Source organism: Neolamprologus multifasciatus, chromosome 13, assembly GCF_963576455.1.
Source record: "Neolamprologus multifasciatus chromosome 13, fNeoMul1.2, whole genome shotgun sequence".
Classification (NCBI taxonomy): Eukaryota; Metazoa; Chordata; class Actinopteri; order Cichliformes; family Cichlidae; genus Neolamprologus; species Neolamprologus multifasciatus.
The window spans coordinates 4,108,940-4,118,119 of NC_140451.1; positions in this window are offsets into that span (position 1 = coordinate 4,108,940).

Below are 9,180 nucleotides of genomic sequence, written 5' to 3' on the forward strand. Positions count from 1 at the left end.
TTTCATTATGTGAATAACTTGAAAATCTTAGCTCAAACAGCTTCAAAACCTGTTTGCCCAGCACGGGGATCTTGAACTGTATAAGATAACGCCTTAAATATGTGTGTATGCTTCTTCTATCAAGACTTACAGCTATTTATATGAAGTTGTACAAAAACGCTTTATTTCGTCAAGACAGTGCGTTTCCTACGATTACATGCATTTGAATGGGGAACTCGCCCGAAACAAAGTATAGGTTTTCATTATGTGAATAACTTGAAAATCTTAGCTCAAACAGCTTCAAAACCTGTTTGCCCAGCACGGGGATCTTGAACTGTATAAGATAACGCCTTAAATATGTGTGTATGCTTCTTCTATCAAGACTTACAGCTATTTATATGAAGTTGTACAAAAACGCTTTATTTCGTCAAGACAGTGCGTTTCCTACGATTACATGCATTTGAATGGGGAACTCGCCCGAAACAAAGTATAGGTTTTCATTATGTGAATAACTTGAAAATCTTAGCTCAAACAGCTTCAAAACCTGTTTGCCCAGCACGGGGATCTTGAACTGTATAAGATAACGCCTTAAATATGTGTGTATGCTTCTTCTATCAAGACTTACAGCTATTTATATGAAGTTGTACAAAAACGCTTTATTTCGTCAAGACAGTGCGTTTCCTACGATTACATGCATTTGAATGGGGAACTCGCCCGAAACAAAGTATAGGTTTTCATTATGTGAATAACTTGAAAATCTTAGCTCAAACAGCTTCAAAACCTGTTTGCCCAGCACGGGGATCTTGAACTGTATAAGATAACGCCTTAAATATGTGTGTATGCTTCTTCTATCAAGACTTACAGCTATTTATATGAAGTTGTACAAAAACGCTTTATTTCGTCAAGACAGTGCGTTTCCTACGATTACATGCATTTGAATGGGGAACTCGCCCGAAACAAAGTATAGGTTTTCATTATGTGAATAACTTGAAAATCTTAGCTCAAACAGCTTCAAAACCTGTTTGCCCAGCACGGGGATCTTGAACTGTATAAGATAACGCCTTAAATATGTGTGTATGCTTCTTCTATCAAGACTTACAGCTATTTATATGAAGTTGTACAAAAACGCTTTATTTCGTCAAGACAGTGCGTTTCCTACGATTACATGCATTTGAATGGGGAACTCGCCCGAAACAAAGTATAGGTTTTCATTATGTGAATAACTTGAAAATCTTAGCTCAAACAGCTTCAAAACCTGTTTGCCCAGCACGGGGATCTTGAACTGTATAAGATAACGCCGTAAATATGTGTGTATGCTTCTTCTATCAAGACTTACAGCTATTTATATGAAGTTGTACAAAAACGCTTTATTTCGTCAAGACAGTGCGTTTCCTACGATTACATGCATTTGAATGGGGAACTCGCCCGAAACAAAGTATAGGTTTTCATTATGTGAATAACTTGAAAATCTAAGCTCAAACAGCTTCAAAACCTGTTTGCCCAGCACGGGGATCTTGAACTGTATAAGATAACGCCTTAAATATGTGTGTATGCTTCTTCTATCAAGACTTACAGCTATTTATATGAAGTTGTACAAAAACGCTTTATTTCGTCAAGACAGTGCGTTTCCTACGATAACATGCATTTGAATGGGGAACTCGCCCGAAACAAAGTATAGGTTTTCATTATGTGAATAACTTGAAAATCTTAGCTCAAACAGCTTCAAAACCTGTTTGCCCAGCACGGGGATCTTGAACTGTATAAGATAACGCCTTAAATATGTGTGTATGCTTCTTCTATCAAGACTTACAGCTATTTATATGAAGTTGTACAAAAACGCTTTATTTCGTCAAGACAGTGCGTTTCCTACGATTACATGCATTTGAATGGGGAACTCGCCCGAAACAAAGTATAGGTTTTCATTATGTGAATAACTTGAAAATCTTAGCTCAAACAGCTTCAAAACCTGTTTGCCCAGCACGGGGATCTTGAACTGTATAAGATAACGCCTTAAATATGTGTGTATGCTTCTTCTATCAAGACTTACAGCTATTTATATGAAGTTGTACAAAAACGCTTTATTTCGTCAAGACAGTGCGTTTCCTACGATTACATGCATTTGAATGGGGAACTCGCCCGAAACAAAGTATAGGTTTTCATTATGTGAATAACTTGAAAATCTTAGCTCAAACAGCTTCAAAACCTGTTTGCCCAGCACGGGGATCTTGAACTGTATAAGATAACGCCTTAAATATGTGTGTATGCTTCTTCTATCAAGACTTACAGCTATTTATATGAAGTTGTACAAAAACGCTTTATTTCGTCAAGACAGTGCGTTTCCTACGATTACATGCATTTGAATGGGGAACTCGCCCGAAACAAAGTATAGGTTTTCATTATGTGAATAACTTGAAAATCTTAGCTCAAACAGCTTCAAAACCTGTTTGCCCAGCACGGGGATCTTGAACTGTATAAGATAACGCCTTAAATATGTGTGTATGCTTCTTCTATCAAGACTTACAGCTATTTATATGAAGTTGTACAAAAACGCTTTATTTCGTCAAGACAGTGCGTTTCCTACGATTACATGCATTTGAATGGGGAACTCGCCCGAAACAAAGTATAGGTTTTCATTATGTGAATAACTTGAAAATCTTAGCTCAAACAGCTTCAAAACCTGTTTGCCCAGCACGGGGATCTTGAACTGTATAAGATAACGCCTTAAATATGTGTGTATGCTTCTTCTATCAAGACTTACAGCTATTTATATGAAGTTGTACAAAAACGCTTTATTTCGTCAAGACAGTGCGTTTCCTACGATTACATGCATTTGAATGGGGAACTCGCCCGAAACAAAGTATAGGTTTTCATTATGTGAATAACTTGAAAATCTTAGCTCAAACAGCTTCAAAACCTGTTTGCCCAGCACGGGGATCTTGAACTGTATAAGATAACGCCTTAAATATGTGTGTATGCTTCTTCTATCAAGACTTACAGCTATTTATATGAAGTTGTACAAAAACGCTTTATTTCGTCAAGACAGTGCGTTTCCTACGATTACATGCATTTGAATGGGGAACTCGCCCGAAACAAAGTATAGGTTTTCATTATGTGAATAACTTGAAAATCTTAGCTCAAACAGCTTCAAAACCTGTTTGCCCAGCACGGGGATCTTGAACTGTATAAGATAACGCCTTAAATATGTGTGTATGCTTCTTCTATCAAGACTTACAGCTATTTATATGAAGTTGTACAAAAACGCTTTATTTCGTCAAGACAGTGCGTTTCCTACGATTACATGCATTTGAATGGGGAACTCGCCCGAAACAAAGTATAGGTTTTCATTATGTGAATAACTTGAAAATCTTAGCTCAAACAGCTTCAAAACCTGTTTGCCCAGCACGGGGATCTTGAACTGTATAAGATAACGCCTTAAATATGTGTGTATGCTTCTTCTATCAAGACTTACAGCTATTTATATGAAGTTGTACAAAAACGCTTTATTTCGTCAAGACAGTGCGTTTCCTACGATTACATGCATTTGAATGGGGAACTCGCCCGAAACAAAGTATAGGTTTTCATTATGTGAATAACTTGAAAATCTTAGCTCAAACAGCTTCAAAACCTGTTTGCCCAGCACGGGGATCTTGAACTGTATAAGATAACGCCTTAAATATGTGTGTATGCTTCTTCTATCAAGACTTACAGCTATTTATATGAAGTTGTACAAAAACGCTTTATTTCGTCAAGACAGTGCGTTTCCTACGATTACATGCATTTGAATGGGGAACTCGCCCGAAACAAAGTATAGGTTTTCATTATGTGAATAACTTGAAAATCTTAGCTCAAACAGCTTCAAAACCTGTTTGCCCAGCACGGGGATCTTGAACTGTATAAGATAACGCCTTAAATATGTGTGTATGCTTCTTCTATCAAGACTTACAGCTATTTATATGAAGTTGTACAAAAACGCTTTATTTCGTCAAGACAGTGCGTTTCCTACGATTACATGCATTTGAATGGGGAACTCGCCCGAAACAAAGTATAGGTTTTCATTATGTGAATAACTTGAAAATCTTAGCTCAAACAGCTTCAAAACCTGTTTGCCCAGCACGGGGATCTTGAACTGTATAAGATAACGCCTTAAATATGTGTGTATGCTTCTTCTATCAAGACTTACAGCTATTTATATGAAGTTGTACAAAAACGCTTTATTTCGTCAAGACAGTGCGTTTCCTACGATTACATGCATTTGAATGGGGAACTCGCCCGAAACAAAGTATAGGTTTTCATTATGTGAATAACTTGAAAATCTTAGCTCAAACAGCTTCAAAACCTGTTTGCCCAGCACGGGGATCTTGAACTGTATAAGATAACGCCTTAAATATGTGTGTATGCTTCTTCTATCAAGACTTACAGCTATTTATATGAAGTTGTACAAAAACGCTTTATTTCGTCAAGACAGTGCGTTTCCTACGATTACATGCATTTGAATGGGGAACTCGCCCGAAACAAAGTATAGGTTTTCATTATGTGAATAACTTGAAAATCTTAGCTCAAACAGCTTCAAAACCTGTTTGCCCAGCACGGGATCTTGAACTGTATAAGATAACGCCTTAAATATGTGTGTCTGAGTCGTCTATCAAAAACAGCTATTTATATGAAGTTCCACAAAAACGCTTCATTTCGTCAAGACAGTGCGTTTCCTACGATTACATGCATTTGAATGGGGAACTCGCCCGAAACAAAGTATAGGTTTTCATTATGTGAATAACTTGAAAATCTTAGCTCAAACAGCTTCAAAACCTGTTTGCCCAGCACGGGGATCTTGAACTGTATAAGATAACGCCTTAAATATGATGTGTATGCTTCTTCTATCAAGACTTACAGCTATTTATATGAAGTTGTACAAAAACGCTTTATTTCGTCAAGACAGTGCGTTTCCTACGATTACATGCATTTGAATGGGGAACTCGCCCGAAACAAAGTATAGGTTTTCATTATGTGAATAACTTGAAAATCTTAGCTCAAACAGCTTCAAAACCTGTTTGCCCAGCACGGGGATCTTGAACTGTATAAGATAACGCCTTAAATATGAGTGTATGCTTCTTCTATCAAAACTTACAGCTATTTATATGAAGTTGTACAAAAACACTTTATTTCGTCAAGACAGTGCGTTTCCTACGATTACATGCATTTGAATGGGGAACTCGCCCGAAACAAAGTATAGGTTTTCATTATGTGAATAACTTGAAAATCTTAGCTCAAACAGCTTCAAAACCTGTTTGCCCAGCACGGGGATCTTGAACTGTATAAGATAACGCCTTAAATATGAGTGTATGCTTCTTCTATCAAAACTTACAGCTATTTATATGAAGTTGTACAAAAACGCTTTATTTCGTCAAGACAGTGCGTTTCCTACGATTACATGCATTTGAATGGGGAACTCGCCCGAAACAAAGTATAGGTTTTCATTATGTGAATAACTTGAAAATCTTAGCTCAAACAGCTTCAAAACCTGTTTGCCCAGCACGGGGATCTTGAACTGTATAAGATAACGCCTTAAATATGTATGTATGCTTCTTCTATCAAGACTTACAGCTATTTATATGAAGTTGTACAAAAACGCTTTATTTCGTCAAGACAGTGCGTTTCCTACGATTACATGCATTTGAATGGGGAACTCGCCCGAAACAAAGTATAGGTTTTCATTATGTGAATAACTTGAAAATCTTAGCTCAAACAGCTTCAAAACCTGTTTGCCCAGCACGGGGATCTTGAACTGTATAAGATAACGCCGTAAATATGTGTGTATGCTTCTTCTATCAAGACTTACAGCTATTTATATGAAGTTGTACAAAAACGCTTTATTTCGTCAAGACAGTGCGTTTCCTACGATTACATGCATTTGAATGGGGAACTCGCCCGAAACAAAGTATAGGTTTTCATTATGTGAATAACTTGAAAATCTTAGCTCAAACAGCTTCAAAACCTGTTTGCCCAGCACGGGGATCTTGAACTGTATAAGATAACGCCGTAAATATGTGTGTATGCTTCTTCTATCAAGACTTACAGCTATTTATATGAAGTTGTACAAAAACGCTTTATTTCGTCAAGACAGTGCGTTTCCTACGATTACATGCATTTGAATGGGGAACTCGCCCGAAACAAAGTATAGGTTTTCATTATGTGAATAACTGAAATCTTAGCTCAAACAGCTTCAAAACCTGTTTGCCCAGCACGGGGATCTTGAACTGTATAAGATAACGCCGTAAATATGTGTGTCTGAGTCTTCTATCAAGACTACAGCTATTTATATGAAGTTGTACAAAAACGCTTTATTTCGTCAAGACAGTGCGTTTCCTACGATTACATGCATTTGAATGGGGAACTCGCCCGAAACAAAGTATAGGTTTTCATTATGTGAATAACTTGAAAATCTTAGCTCAAACAGCTTCAAAACCTGTTTGCCCAGCACGGGGATCTTGAACTGTATAAGATAACGCCTTAAATATGATGTGTATGCTTCTTCTATCAAGACTTACAGCTATTTATATGAAGTTGTACAAAAACGCTTTATTTCGTCAAGACAGTGCGTTTCCTACGATTACATGCATTTGAATGGGGAACTCGCCCGAAACAAAGTATAGGTTTTCATTATGTGAATAACTTGAAAATCTTAGCTCAAACAGCTTCAAAACCTGTTTGCCCAGCACGGGGATCTTGAACTGTATAAGATAACGCCTTAAATATGTGTGTATGCTTCTTCTATCAAGACTTACAGCTATTTATATGAAGTTGTACAAAAACGCTTTATTTCGTCAAGACAGTGCGTTTCCTACGATTACATGCATTTGAATGGGGAACTCGCCCGAAACAAAGTATAGGTTTTCATTATGTGAATAACTTGAAAATCTTAGCTCAAACAGCTTCAAAACCTGTTTGCCCAGCACGGGGATCTTGAACTGTATAAGATAACGCCGTAAATATGTGTGTATGCTTCTTCTATCAAGACTACAGCTATTTATATGAAGTTGTACAAAAACGCTTTATTTCGTCAAGACAGTGCGTTTCCTACGATTACATGCATTTGAATGGGGAACTCGCCCGAAACAAAGTATAGGTTTTCATTATGTGAATAACTTGAAAATCTTAGCTCAAACAGCTTCAAAACCTGTTTGCCCAGCACGGGGATCTTGAACTGTATAAGATAACGCCTTAAATATGTGTGTATGCTTCTTCTATCAAGACTTACAGCTATTTATATGAAGTTGTACAAAAACGCTTTATTTCGTCAAGACAGTGCGTTTCCTACGATTACATGCATTTGAATGGGGAACTCGCCCGAAACAAAGTATAGGTTTTCATTATGTGAATAACTTGAAAATCTTAGCTCAAACAGCTTCAAAACCTGTTTGCCCAGCACGGGGATCTTGAACTGTATAAGATAACGCCGTAAATATGTGTGTATGCTTCTTCTATCAAGACTTACAGCTATTTATATGAAGTTGTACAAAAACGCTTTATTTCGTCAAGACAGTGCGTTTCCTACGATTACATGCATTTGAATGGGGAACTCGCCCGAAACAAAGTATAGGTTTTCATTATGTGAATAACTTGAAAATCTTAGCTCAAACAGCTTCAAAACCTGTTTGCCCAGCACGGGGATCTTGAACTGTATAAGATAACGCCTTAAATATGTAGTGTATGCTTCTTCTATCAAGACTTACAGCTATTTATATGAAGTTGTACAAAAACGCTTTATTTCGTCAAGACAGTGCGTTTCCTACGATTACATGCATTTGAATGGGGAACTCGCCCGAAACAAAGTATAGGTTTTCATTATGTGAATAACTTGAAAATCTTAGCTCAAACAGCTTCAAAACCTGTTTGCCCAGCACGGGGATCTTGAACTGTATAAGATAACGCCTTAAATATGTGTGTATGCTTCTTCTATCAAGACTTACAGCTATTTATATGAAGTTGTACAAAAACGCTTTATTTCGTCAAGACAGTGCGTTTCCTACGATTACATGCATTTGAATGGGAACTCGCCCGAAACAAAGTATAGGTTTTCATTATGTGAATAACTTGAAAATCTTAGCTCAAACAGCTTCAAAACCTGTTTGCCCAGCACGGGGATCTTGAACTGTATAAGATAACGCCTTAAATATGTGTGTATGCTTCTTCTATCAAGACTTACAGCTATTTATATGAAGTTGTACAAAAACGCTTTATTTCGTCAAGACAGTGCGTTTCCTACGATTACATGCATTTGAATGGGGAACTCGCCCGAAACAAAGTATAGGTTTTCATTATGTGAATAACTTGAAAATCTTAGCTCAAACAGCTTCAAAACCTGTTTGCCCAGCACGGGGATCTTGAACTGTATAAGATAACGCCGTAAATATGTGTGTATGCTTCTTCTATCAAGACTTACAGCTATTTATATGAAGTTGTACAAAAACGCTTTATTTCGTCAAGACAGTGCGTTTCCTACGATTACATGCATTTGAATGGGGAACTCGCCCGAAACAAAGTATAGGTTTTCATTATGTGAATAACTTGAAAATCTTAGCTCAAACAGCTTCAAAACCTGTTTGCCCAGCACGGGGATCTTGAACTGTATAAGATAACGCCTTAAATATGTGTGTATGCTTCTTCTATCAAGACTTACAGCTATTTATATGAAGTTGTACAAAAACGCTTTATTTCGTCAAGACAGTGCGTTTCCTACGATTACATGCATTTGAATGGGGAACTCGCCCGAAACAAAGTATAGGTTTTCATTATGTGAATAACTTGAAAATCTTAGCTCAAACAGCTTCAAAACCTGTTTGCCCAGCACGGGGATCTTGAACTGTATAAGATAACGCCGTAAATATGTGTGTATGCTTCTTCTATCAAGACTTACAGCTATTTATATGAAGTTGTACAAAAACGCTTTATTTCGTCAAGACAGTGCGTTTCCTACGATTACATGCATTTGAATGGGGAACTCGCCCGAAACAAAGTATAGGTTTTCATTATGTGAATAACTTGAAAATCTTAGCTCAAACAGCTTCAAAACCTGTTTGCCCAGCACGGGGATCTTGAACTGTATAAGATAACGCCTTAAATATGTGTGTATGCTTCTTCTATCAAGACTTACAGCTATTTATATGAAGTTGTACAAAAACGCTTTATTTCGTCAAGACAGTG